Source organism: Neomonachus schauinslandi, chromosome 2 (genome assembly GCF_002201575.2).
Source record: "Neomonachus schauinslandi chromosome 2, ASM220157v2, whole genome shotgun sequence".
NCBI classification, from domain to species: Eukaryota; Metazoa; Chordata; class Mammalia; order Carnivora; family Phocidae; genus Neomonachus; species Neomonachus schauinslandi.
The window spans coordinates 200,601,296-200,613,772 of record NC_058404.1 but is presented as its reverse complement, the minus strand read 5'-3'; positions in this window follow the sequence as shown (position 1 = coordinate 200,613,772).

The following is a 12,477-nucleotide window of genomic DNA, read 5'->3' as shown; positions in this document are numbered from 1 at the left end:
TGATGATGGTGATGATGGTGGTGATGATGGTGATGATGGTGATGATGTTGATGATGATGGTGGTGATGATGATGATGATTGTGGTGATGATGATGATGATTGTGATGATGATGATGATGATGGTGATGATGGTGATGATGGTGATGATGTTGATGGTGATGATGGTGATGATGGTGATGATGGTGATGGTGATGGTGATGGCTGTTAATATTTTGGGGACACTTACTAAGTGCCAGACAGAAGTTTAATTTTGTTTGACCTGAATTATCCCATTAATCCTAATGAATCTTCTCTGAAGTGTACCTTTCTTATTCCCAGTGTGAGTCCATGCCCAGGTAGCTCCAGGTGAAAGATCTGCTCTTGTAGGTACAAGAGTCTAAGGGCAGCAAGAGAGGGGGCACCTGGATATGCTGAGCCTCACAATGACTCCTCTGAGGATGGACTGCTATTCTGCTTCCCAGGTGCAAAAACTGAGTCCCAGAGAGGGAGAGTGACTTGCCTAAGGTCACAGAGCTGGGGATGACAGAGACAAGGTAAGGACTGAGGTCAGTTCAAACTCAAAGCTTTCACAAAGCACCTAGGTCAGTGCTGGGAAAGCAAAGATGAATCAGACGGGCCTTGTCCTCAAGGAGCCCAGTCTTCTGGGAGAGACAGGGTGGTAAGCTGCCAGCAGGGAAGGAGCAAGGAGGTTGCCCCCAGCCAGGTGGTCTGGAGGGCTTCCCAGAAGAGGCAGCATTTGGAGACAGGGAAGCATGCTGAGACAGCAGGCCCATGGAGGCAACAGTCAGGGTCGTACCTGCTCTCCTCACATTCTCAGCCGAGGCTCCGTCCTGAGCCCCAAACCTGCCACTAGCCATGCAGAATATTGGCCTCAGCAGCCACCTTTCCAAAGCATATTTTTAGATCCAAGTCTGCTCTAAATGCAAACACATTGTCAAGATAGTAGCCAACTTGGGTCCCATCCATGAACAGGCCCTCTCTGAGATACCAAAATAGAAAATGGCTCTATTTGTGGATGACACGGACTGTTGGCAGAGGTGCTGACTCCCTGGGGATGGAAGCCAGATTACAGCCCAGCCCTTGGATGACCTGACACGTCAATGCTTCCTACCCAAATACAGTATAAAAATGCATGCAGAAGCATGTTAGTCTTGTAAGACGGCAGCTTTCTACTCGGGCAAACCAGAGTGCAAGCAGACTTCAGGGAGAGAGAGTACAAATCCTACTTGATGGAAGTGAGTGTGCTTGAGAGTTAGTTGTTGTTATCATTACTTTTCTAAGTTAGAAAGCCATTGAATGGGAGCTGGGAGGACCTTTTGGACCATCTTCCTAATACAGAGACTCTATCAGCCCCAGCTTGCTTACTGCATGCCCACTATAGGCAGGAGCTATGCTAGATACTTCACCTGCATCTGATCTCAATCTACATCACCAACCCATGATGAATGCACTATTATCCCATTTCATAGACGAGAAAATTGAGGCTCAGGGAGGGTAAGTTATTTGCTTTTCTAGCTAGGAAGTGGGAGGCTTCAGTTTTGAATTTAAGTCTGTTGAACCGCAAAGATCTCAGGTTCAATTTCTCCATGACGTTGTTTCTCTGTCTTGCAGAACTTCCTCCTCCTATTCATCTCCAAAGGCTAGCTCAAATGTCACCTCCTCAAGGAAGCATGCCTTGCTCACCAGGCCAGGTTGGGTGCTTGTTCTGCAAGGATCACACTGAGACACCATTCCTGACAGACTGGGAGTCCCTGGAGGGCACAGACTCTGTGATCATTCCCGTTATCTCTTGAGCCTAGCCCAGACAACTCACTCAAGAGAGATTTGAAAATGCATGAATGAATGAAGCTTTTCTTTTCTACAGGGTGGGAAGCTGAGGCCCAGTGGGCAGGAGAGTATTGGTCAGAGGGACCTGGATTTAATTTATGGGCTGCCACTTTTTAACCATTTGATGTGGAGCCTTGGTTCCTTGCGTGTGTTCGCGGGTGATGGCGGTGCTCCTATCGGGGGTTGGTGTGTGCTTCAAACTGAGGATGAGACATCCCACGCTTGGCATATGGCTGGTGCATGGCCAGGCTCCACGGATGATTGTGTTCATTGATGTGAAAAACCAGGCCCCAATTCCACATAAGCCAGGGGAAGCAGATTGTCTTGTTTTATCTACACAAAGTACCAAAGTGCTGGTGGGGGGGGGATTCATTTTTCACTTTTAAAAATTGGGATAAAATATATATAACATAAAATTTAACATTTTAACCATTAAAAATATTTTATTGTGGTAAAATACACATAACATAAGATTGCCCATCTCAACTATATTTTTAAGTGTCTGGGTCAGTGGCGTTGAGTACATTCACAGTGTTGTGCAGTCAACCCAACCTCATCCCCAGAGCGCTTTCCATCTTCCCCAGCTGGAAGTGGGTCCCCATGAAATTCTGACTCCCCATTCCTCCCCCTGCCAGACCCTGGCACCCTCCCTCCCCCCACCATCTACTTTCTACCTCTGTGGATTCGACTCTGCTAGGGGCCTCCTCTAAGTAGAATGACCCAGGATTTGTCCTTCAGTGACAGGCTCATCTCACTGAGCATAATGTCTCCCAGGCTCATCCATGGGGTAGCAGGTGTCAGAACGTCCTTCCTTTTTAAGACTGAAAAACATTCCCCCTGTATGGATGGACCATATTGGATTTAACCATTCCTCCATTGATGGATATTTGGGGGGGTTCCAGGATCTGGGTTTGGGCCTCTGTCCTCTGACTTGGGGAAGAATCCATGAAAAGGTCATGATACATGACTGTCGTGACTCAGCAAACTTCCTGAGCACCTGCCCCGTGAGCACGTGCACCCTCGGAGCTGCACGCACGGAGCATGGGGAGGCCCGGCGTCGGCAACTGTGTGCACACAGATTCACGCCCACGCCCGCGCATGCGTATGCAGTGGGTATGGGTGTCTATGGGAGGGGACGCACAGACCTGGACAGAAGGCTGGACGAGCTGACAGCTGCTGGGGGCACCAAGCACGAGAGGTGTTCAAGCCCCACTGGGAAGGAAACAACAAGAAAGTGGTATTTTCCAGAGCTCTTCACAGGAAGGCAGCTGTGTGTGCAAGCGGGGTGCCATCGCAGGGTCTGCGGAGCCCTAGGGCGAGGGTCTGCACGCCCCTCCGCAGAGGGCCAGCCAGCAAGCCTTCCACACTCCGCTCACCATTTATAGCCCCTGTTCTCTTTCTCCTCCCACCTACCAAAGGACCGCAAAGCCTCTAGAGAGAAAAGAGCATTTATCCACAGAGAGAGGAGAGGCAACTATATTGACCCCCGCGCCCATCACAGCAACAGTAGATCCTGCTGGCCAAGTGATGACCGTGTGCAGCTAGAAATCAGCACGGTAGCTGCCTATGGCGCAGGGGAGGGTTGCATGTATTCAAAGAAGAGCAGCGGAGACACATGTATCAGGATGCTACAGTGTACCAGGGCTGGCCGAAAGGTTCACAGTTCAATTATATTTTCTATTCTTTGCTGTGTACTTGAAGTATTTCACAATTGAATTCTTTTTCATATTAAAAATATTAACAAAGCAAAAGGGATTTAAAACATGTTTTAAGGGGTGCCAAATTTCTAACCTCCTGCGGCATCTCGTGCTCTGCCTGCCCCGGGGTTTTGTCCATAGCTGCAGATGCTCTGGGTAGCCATTCACATGCCCTCCCCATGACCATCCCCGGGCTCTTGGACAGTATCTTACTGCCGCTTTGCTCAAGTGCTTCCCCCTGGGCTCACCCAGGGCACACCTGCAGAGCTGCCCTTCGCCAGTGACAGTGGGGGCTGGGCCATAGTCACCCAGCTCCCTGTCCCCTCAGGTGGACAGTGCTGCACGGTTCACACTGTCTCCCAAAGGTGCCATGGCAGTGACCTGCTCACCGTCCCTTAGCTTCCTTTCCTTCCCTATCTAAACTCTCCACTCGTCACAGTGCTTCTGGGGGTCACCTCTCAAATAGAGCACTCACGCCCCCGTCCTCGTCTCTGAGCCTGCCTCTGGGGACCCAGCCTCAGCACCGTGTGGGTAAATGCTTGCCTGTGGGTGTCCCTCCAACCCTCACCTCCTGCAAGCTCCTCTGGTCACCATCCCATGGTACCCATTTATTTCTGCACACCTGTTCCTCAGTGACAATAATTTCAATTCTGGCATCTGACAGGTCTGTCATTACCATTGAGAATGAGTAGAAAAAGGGGGTCCCAGGTGGGGACAGAACTCAGAGGTAAAGCTGACGACAGGGCAGCAGTAGAGAGGGTTTGCAGGGAAGCTGCAGGAGAGCTCAAGGAGGCTGATAAGCATGCAGGTGAGCCAGGTCCTGGAGCTGCAGGGTCCTCCAGGTGCACTGAGGGGAACCGGGCAGATGCTTCTGCGGGAGGAGGGCCCAGGCCTGGTGGGGGATGCCCAACTGCGGGATAAATTTGCCCACAGTGCCCCAAGCACTGGAGTTGTGCATTGCCTCAAGGCCCCAGGTGGGCCTGAAGCGGGGGTGAGGAGGGCTGTATCAGATGGTTGCAGAGGAGTAACACAGAGGAAGGCCTGGTCTCTGTGTGATCAGCTGCAGAGCAGGTGAGCTGGGGGAAGGCAGACACAAAGGGCAGGCTTTGTAAAGACTCTGTGTTTCTCAGTAACACTGTGATGTGGGTCATGGACATTCTATTTATCTAAAAGGCGGTCTTTGCTATTTTATTTCAGTGAATGCAAAAACACACAAATGGTCCTGTTTGCCCGCTTGCCTAGACTGGCCTGTAGTTTACTAAGCTCCTGTTTTATCAGGAGGTTTGCACAGAGCTCAGCCCTTGCAGGTGAGGAGGAAGCCATGAGGGGCCATTCTCCATGTGTGCAAGTTTACTGGTATATGGTGGGAACCTGCCCTGCCTAAGTTCTGCCACTGAGATTCAGGCATCCCCTTGCCACCTGAAGGAGTGCTGTCCCCGTGCCTATGTGGGGGCCAGGAGCTCCTGGGAACCCTGTCAGCTGAAGGAGGAGAGAGGAGCAGAACTGGGTCCATTTGGAAGGTTTGTTTTCAGAACCAGAAGTGGGACTGGTGGCTCTGGGTGTCCACTGTGGGCTGGACCCTGGGACCCACCCGTCTGTGTGCTGCATCGCCCCCTGGTTAACCCACTTCTAGACAGTACCACTCAAATCCAAGGTCAGAGCAGACTTGTCTGCCTACGGCTGTACATCCGGAAGCAGCAGTAAAGCTTCTGGAGGATCAGGAGGCTTTTCCTAATTCCACCAGGACACACTTGGGCGGGAGGGAATGGTCAGGTGGTGTTCTGACAACTCTGTGACGTGCATATTAACGGCCTCAATGTGCTGAGGCTCAGAGAGTTTACCACGCATGACAGAACCAGGATTTGCAGCCAGGTCTGAGCAGGAGTCTGCTCCTTCCTTGTGCTGTGCCTACCCCCACAATCTCATGTTGGGTCCTGGGGAGGGGACCTCAGTAAAGAAATCTAGAAATTAAACTAAAGACATTTTTTTTTTTTAAGATTTTATTTATTTGCGAGAGAGAGAATGAGAGACAGAGAGCATGACAGGGAGGAGGGTCAGAGGGAGAAGCAGACTCCCTGCTCAGCAGGGAGCCTGATGTGGGACTCGATCCCGGGACTCCAGGATCATGACCTGAGCCAAAGGCAGTCGCTTAACCAACTGAGCCACCCAGGCGCCCAAGACATTTTTATCTTTAGTTTGGACCCAAGTGTGCATTTACTCCCCTCCTGTCTCCTAGTCCCAGGGAAATGACAGGAGGGAGGTACAGAGTGAAGCAATTTAAAAAGCTGTCTGGGCCTGAGCAGTGGCCACAAACTGATGGGAGGTTCTAACAAGTTTCTGGGAGACTAATCACTGCTGGGAGCAGAGGGGTCACAGCTAAGGGAACAGGCCAAGGAGAGCCACCTGGGTTTGCAGAGAAGAGGGAAAGGAGGTGAGGGGATGGAGGCCTGCTTGCTGGTGAACCGAGCTGGTGGCAGAGGAAACCATCCAGCTCCTCTGCAGATGTGAGGTCTCCAAGGGCAGTGTGGCACTCCAGAGGAAGGCCTCTTTGTATTGTCAGTGGGGTGAGGATCCCGGCTGCCCCATTCAGCACACCCTCTGTGAAGCCTGCCAGGAGGCACAGCGCCCGGGACCCACAGATCATGGCCCACTTCTCTCTCGGCAGAGAAACCTGCACAGCTATAATGCACTTCCATTAATTAGCCAATTCCCTAAGTCACATGTTCCAGCAGACCAACAAGGACCAGCTGATATTAGAGGAGAAGCAGGAGTAGCCAGGAGAAGGATGGAGGTGGAGAAACAGAGCTGAATCCAAAGAGAATGGAGTTGACACTGTTTTCAGACAGGCTGACCTAAAAACATAGTAATTACTATCCAGGAGGGATGTGGCATCCATAAAACAAGAATTGGTTACTACAGGAAAAAAAAAAAGAGTCAATTGGAGAACAAGAAAGAATTTATGGAAGAGTTACAGAGAATAAATAGAAGGAAAAGTCAAAGAGATCTTCTTGAGTTTAGATAACCAAAGACAAAGAAACGGAGAGAGGGGGTAATAGAGGGGTGACAGCTAATGACATATTTTGAGTGAATACCCTGTGCCAGGCACTATATAAAGTGTTTTAATGATTTAATCCCCAGGTGAGCATTATGATTATCCCCATTTTACAGAAATGAGAAAACTGAGGAATGAGAAGTCACCTGGCCATGGCCACCAGCTAGAAAGTCTTAAAGTGGAAATTCAGTTGCAGGTTGTCTGGTCCCAGACTGTGCTCCAAACACAATGAGCAGCAGCACCTAAAAGGAGTTCCAGAAAAAACAACCTGGGTGATGCAGCTGAAGCAGCATTGGGGAGAAGTTCTACCTTCTGGTGCATATATTGAAAAAGGGGTGAGGTCGATTAAACCCAAAAAAGAAAGTAGAAGAAATAATAAGGGTAAGAGCAGAAATGAATGAAATAGGAAACAAAACAAATACACGATGGAAAAGATCAACAAATCCAAATCTTGGTTTTTGTTTTTTTTTTTAAGAGTAGTAAAATTTATAACCTCCTGGCAAGACTAAGCAAGAAAAAAAGAGAGAAGACACAAATAGTGATGTCAAGAATAAAAATAGGGACATAACTGTAGAAACTGAAGACATTCAAGAAATAAAAAGAGGAGGGGCGCCTGGCTGACTCGGTTGGTGGAGCATACGACTCTTGATCTCAAGGTCATGAGTTTGAGCCCCATGTTGGGTATAGAGATTACTAAAAAAAATAAACAAAACTTAAAAAAATAAAAAGAGGAAATTATGAATAATTTTATGCCAATACTTTGAAATTTAGATGAAATGAACACATTTCCAGAGAAATACAACTTACGTAAGCTGACACAAGAAGAAATAGAAAATCAAAATAGTCCTGTAGCTATTAAAGAAAATGAATCCACTATTTAAGCCTTCCCACAAACATAACTCCAGGAATAGATGCCTATTCTAAAATTCTATCATCATTTAGGAGAGAAATGCCAATCTTATACCAACTTTCTCAGAGAAGAGAAAGGGAGTAGAAACTGCCTAAGTCATGTTAGAAGGCTATTTTAGGAGCAAACTCCTATGTGAACCTTGGGAAAAAGGGAGATTGCAGACCTAGTGCACTTATGAACACAAAAATCTCAAGCAAAATATTAGCAAGACTATAAAAAAGGATAAGATATCATAATAAAATCTGGTTTTGTCCAGTCATTCAAGGTTGGTAAAATATTTCAAAATCAATGCATTTTCCTACATTAACAGAACAAGGAGGAGATCATTTGATCATGTTAGTAGAAGTAGAAAAGCCTTTGTTAACATCAGTATTCATGCATAATAAAAGCTCTTAGCAAACTAGGAATAAAAGGGAACTTTCTTAAGCTGACAAAGGGTAACTACAACAAACCTACAGCAAACGTTGTTTTCAATGGTGAAATGTTGAAAGATTTGCCTTTGAGATCAAGAACAAGATTAAAATGTCCATTCTCATTATTTCTGCATGACCTTGAACTAGAGGTTTAGCCAGTGCAGTGAGGCAAGAAGAAGTAAAAGGTATTAGGATTGAAAAGGAAGAAATAAAACTCATTATTTGTATGTGATGTGATTGAGTATGTAGAAAATCCAAAATAATCAATTGTGAGAATTAACAAGCGATTTTGGCAAGATCGTTGCCTATGAGGCCAGTATAAAACATGATGAAAAATAAGAAATCTTAAGAACAAATTGATATACCAGCAAAGTGGGAAATTAAAACAAAAATTAAAGGATACCATTTATGATATTAGATGGAAGCTATTTACACAGAAAATTATACATAATTTGGAGAAATTAATGAAAATGCAAATAAATGGGGGAACACCCACGTTCATGTATTAGAAGCCTGAATATCATATAAGTGTCACCTCTCTCAGAACTGACCTATAGATTCAATGCTTTTCTAACCAAATTCACAAGGGGTGGAACTTGGTAAATTTATTCTAAAATGTATGCAGAAAAGCAAAGAATCAAGAGAGTGAAGCACTCTTGAAGGAAAAGCACAGCATGGTGGCTTTACTGCACTGGATAACAAATTCTATCATAAAGCTGAAATAACTAGGGTGGGGTGGTGCTGGGGCAAGGACCCAGAGAAAGATCAATAGGGCAAAAGGAGTCCAGAGACAGATCTACACGCATATGGGAGCTTGGTTTATGGCAAAGGAAGAAAGACGTGCCTTTCAAATAAATTGTTTATGGGACAATTAGATGCCCATATATCCACATGGAACAAGTGAAATTTGACCTCTCCTTGCTCCACGCACAAGAGTCATCTAGTGTAAAACGTGAAATAATCAAGTGTCAGGAAGCTAACAGACAGGTAGGCACCCGGGACAGGAAGGAGCCGGAAGGGGGTGGTTACCACCGAGCAGGGTTGTTGGGAGACTGTGGGGGGGATGTGGCAGTGTGGGAGGCTGTCAGTGCTCTGGCTCTTGGGAGTGGTGATGTGCGTTTGCTTTCTGAGAATACAGATGACCCTTGAGTGACACAGGTTTGAACTCTGAGGGTCTGCCTAGACGAGGATTTTCTTGGGTAGAACAGAACAACACTGTAATCGTATTTTCTCTTCCTCGCGATTGTCTCAGTAACATTTTTTTTCTCTAGCTTACTTTCTTATACAGGACGTGATACATATACAAAATACGTGTTCATCAATGTTTTTTGTTATTGGTAGGGCTTCTGGTCAACAGCAGATTATTAGTAGTTACGTTCTGGGGGGAGTCAAAAGTTATATGTGGATTTTGACCGCATGGAGGATCAGAGCCTCTAACACCCACAGTGTCCAAGGGTCAGCTGTACATTCAAGTGTTAGGTTTGGGCACTTTTCTGTATGTGAGTCACGCTTCATGATAAAAATGATTTGAAAAAAATGAAAACGTTTCAAGCATGTCAGCTCTTCACTCACCGCCCCGCCCCTGTACTTCTTTGTGAAAACATTTCCTGGAGGAAACATTTCAACCAAAATGGAAAAGAAATGTATAAAAAGGAAAGAAATTGAATCAGGAAAAGTAGGTGTAACCCTGATGTGTGGAGTGAAAAAAATGTCCACAGGTATGCATCATGCCGAAAATTGGTGCAACTGAGGGCTGAACAGTTTCATGGATGTGTGTCGTGTATACGCCTCTATGTACTCTGCTAAAGTCAGAGTGTTGGCAGGTCTGGGTCCTCCTGGAGGCCCCAGGGGAGAACCCTGTCCTCCAGCTTCTAGAGACTCCCTGTGTACCCCAGCCCCTTCCTCACATCCCCCAGCCTCTGCTTCCGACCCTCTGTCTTCCACTCTGACCCTCCCGCCTCCCTCCAATCAGGACCCTGTGACCCCAGGGCCTGCCCGGATCATCCAGGATAACCTCCCATGTCAGGAGCCTTCACTTGACCATGGCTGTGAGGTCTCCTTGGCTGTGTGTGCGGTTCCGGGGTTATGATGCAGATGGTCAGAGGGAACAGAGCAGGCATGAGGGAGCCTGGGCAGCATCCAGTGAAGGCTGGAGGAAGCAGGTGGAGTGGAGGGAGAGAGTGCAGAGTCGGACCCCAAAAGACCTGAAGAATGTGGACCAAGAGCAGGGGAACAGGCGTGTCCACATAGACACAGGGCTGGGGCAGGTGTCCCCAGGTACTGCTCAAGCCAGGGTAACAGTGGCAGGTGCCCTGCGGTTTTCCTGGCGTCTGACCCATTCCAGAGCTTCCATCTTTGGTCACCCGTGTTCTGGATCCACTAATCCCCTTGGGGGTAGGGAGGGGCCCTGGAAGGAGGATGAGGCCGTGACCCTCAGGATCTGCCCCTCCTGGAGAACCTGGCCTGGCCCTACGCACTCAGGCGGCGGATGTTTGTCCAGCTGCAGCTGTGGCCACAGCTGTCTATTTCAGCCCAGCCCTGGTCCCCTGGAGGCCAGCCAGGAGCTCACGTGTGACCCCCAGTCCTACTTTCTGGGCCTCAGTTCCTGCCCCTGTCCAATGGGGCATTTGGAGCCAGGGAGCCGTGATGCTCCTTCTGGCCCTGTCCTTCCTGGATTCCAGGTGTTTGCAAGGGCCCCCAAGGCTGGAACAGGGTGCTCCTCCCTGAGGGCGCTGCCCTTGTCAGCACCCCGTTTATAGCTCCCAGGACAGATAGCAGAGGGGTGGGCTGTAAACCCAGCCACCGGTGCTTGCGTCAGGAGCATTAAGGTTGCACAACAGCGCTCGGCCCCTGGCAGGCTCTGGAAAAGTTGTTTTTCAGGGGGTGCAGCTGGAGGAGCATCAGGGAAGTCAGCTCCTCCCAGCTTGGGGTGTGGGGGGCAGGGCTGGGTGGCTGGTGGAGGACGGAGGGCCTGACCGCCGCAGAGCCCACTCCCACTGCTGCAGCCCCCAGCCTTCCTGGGTGCAGAAGCCCAGAGCTGGAGTCCCCAGCACGGGTCAGCCAGAAAGGGGCAAAGCCAAGACCACACCCAGGCTGGGCTGACCCCTGAGCTCAGAGACCTCCACCTCCCACATCCTACCTCCCAGATGGACAACCTGAAGCTGGGGGGGATGGCCCTGGTCATCCAGGAGGCTGCTGGCAGGGAGTGAAGGGATGTGAAGTGACATTTGGGGGCACTTTGGGGGCCAGACCCTGAACCAGGAGCCTCTATATGACATTTAATTCAGTGTTGACTACAGCAAAGCCGGTGCCTTCCGGCCGAGCCCCGCTCGTCCCGGGGAACAACCACCGCCTTGCTGTGCCCTGCCCTTGCCTCTTTCTGGCCCTGCCCTCCAAACTCAAGGGTTTCAGGGTGGCGGCAGCAGGGAAGGAGTGAAGCTGACAGTTCGGCTGCCACCGATGCCCTTGGAGGCCATGTTTGGGGAGCCCGGTCTATCCCAGTTCCAGACTTGGGGGCGAAGTCCCTGAAATGTCCAAGATCCTGGACAACAAGACCCGCTGGTGCCCTGCCCGCGGCCCCCCACCCCCGCCACCTCTGAGGTCTCCTGCCACTGCAAGGGACAGTTCTGGGCTGTCAGCCATCACTGGTAGCTCGGGGACCTGCGGCCCTCATGCCCCTCCTCAGCCTGAGGGTTTTCTCCCGCACTGAACACAGTAGCTCAGCCTCACGCAGGCCAGCCAGGTGCCAGGACCTCACTTCCCCCAGGGCAGACCCGCAGCCTCGGTGTGGCCCGAGCGCGGGGACGAGTGCTCGGTGCACGTGGTAATCGGAGCTCACAGATTGCAAAACTGGGGTGTTGAACCAGAGCACGGCGTCCTCATTAAAAGCTGCTCGCCAGAGTTTCTGATCCTTCTCCGGGTGTGGGTGCCAGGTCCGATTCTCCCCATCGCGCTGGCCGGCCACAGGGCACACAGCCGGCTGGACCCACAATCACTGACGCCCGGTATGCCTGTCTCCAGGGATGTCCCGTGAGTCCCTCCAGGTACCACAAAGAATTCCCCCTGCTGCCACACTGGCTGAGGCCACCTGAAAACTGCCCTGTGGCGGGCTCATTTAAATTAAGCCTCAGGCTCTCGGAGCTTGGAGGGGCTTGAAGTCCTGTGGTTGTTCACCCCTCCCTAAGGGGAAGGTGGCCGGGGTCACACGGCTGCCCAGAGGCCAGCTGGGGGCAGACCCTGCCGCCCTGCGAGGCTTGGACCAGGGGGGTCTCTATCCCCCCCGGGCTTGGTGGTCCAGAACCCAGGCCTGGGCCCCTCGCTCTCAGATCTGCTGGCGCCCCTCACCCTCACCCTGGTGCTCCCACTGGCTACCCGGGGGGCTTGCCCTGGGCACGTCATAGCTCTCGATGCCCTGTTTGCAGCCCCCCGCGTCCGGCAATCTGCTTTGTCTCTTTCTGCCTCGTTTCCCCATCGCTGGGTAGTCTGTGGTGAGGTGACCTGGAGCAGATACAGAGAAGCTTTAGGGGACATGTAGCGCGGCTTAGGTGGGGCGCCCTGTAAGCCGGGCACCTTTCCAAG